At 58.4% G+C, this 519-nt stretch overlaps 1 protein-coding gene across 3 annotated transcripts in view; it reads left to right on the forward strand.

The window, feature by feature from the left end:
- LOC102009041 (natural cytotoxicity triggering receptor 3 ligand 1-like) overlaps nt 1–519 on the forward strand; it is a 16,504-nt gene that overhangs the window by 1,473 nt on the left and 14,512 nt on the right. The window lies entirely within an intron of this gene.

Below are 519 nucleotides of genomic sequence, written 5' to 3' on the forward strand. Positions count from 1 at the left end.
TTATTCTGGCCCCAGTGGGCTGTGGTTTCCAGGAGAAGAATGAGGGTGAGACTTTGGGGTATTCATGAAAGTTTGAGGATATGGAAAAAAGGGCCGGGGTGCAGCTGTGATTGGGTAAAGAGTGTTTGTGCCAGGAGCACTTAGCAGCTTGTGCATCTTTGGGGGGGCAACCCCCATCCTTCAGCGATCCCTCTCACACCTGCAACCCCCACAATCCAATCCAGCCTGAAGGAACACACACCCATCCCCCGCCGGACACTTCACCAGCCCCCCTACATTCACATCGCCCCCTAATGCCCCACTCCAGGCCCCCACCTAACCAGCCCCACCCAAAGCCCACCTACTCCCCACTACCAGCCCTCACAAACCCACCTATTCCCGTGTCCTGACCCCCAACTCCTCCCTCGCAGCCCCACCCCCACCCCCACTATTCTGCACTCCCACTCCACCCCTTGCTTTCTCTTGTACTCACCTCACAGCCTGACCCACACCCCTCCCCGTGTAAGGCGGCACACTTCT

Source organism: Chinchilla lanigera, unplaced genomic scaffold, assembly GCF_000276665.1.
Source record: "Chinchilla lanigera isolate Chin_1 unplaced genomic scaffold, ChiLan1.0 scaffold00013, whole genome shotgun sequence".
In the NCBI taxonomy this organism is placed as follows: domain Eukaryota; kingdom Metazoa; phylum Chordata; class Mammalia; order Rodentia; family Chinchillidae; genus Chinchilla; species Chinchilla lanigera.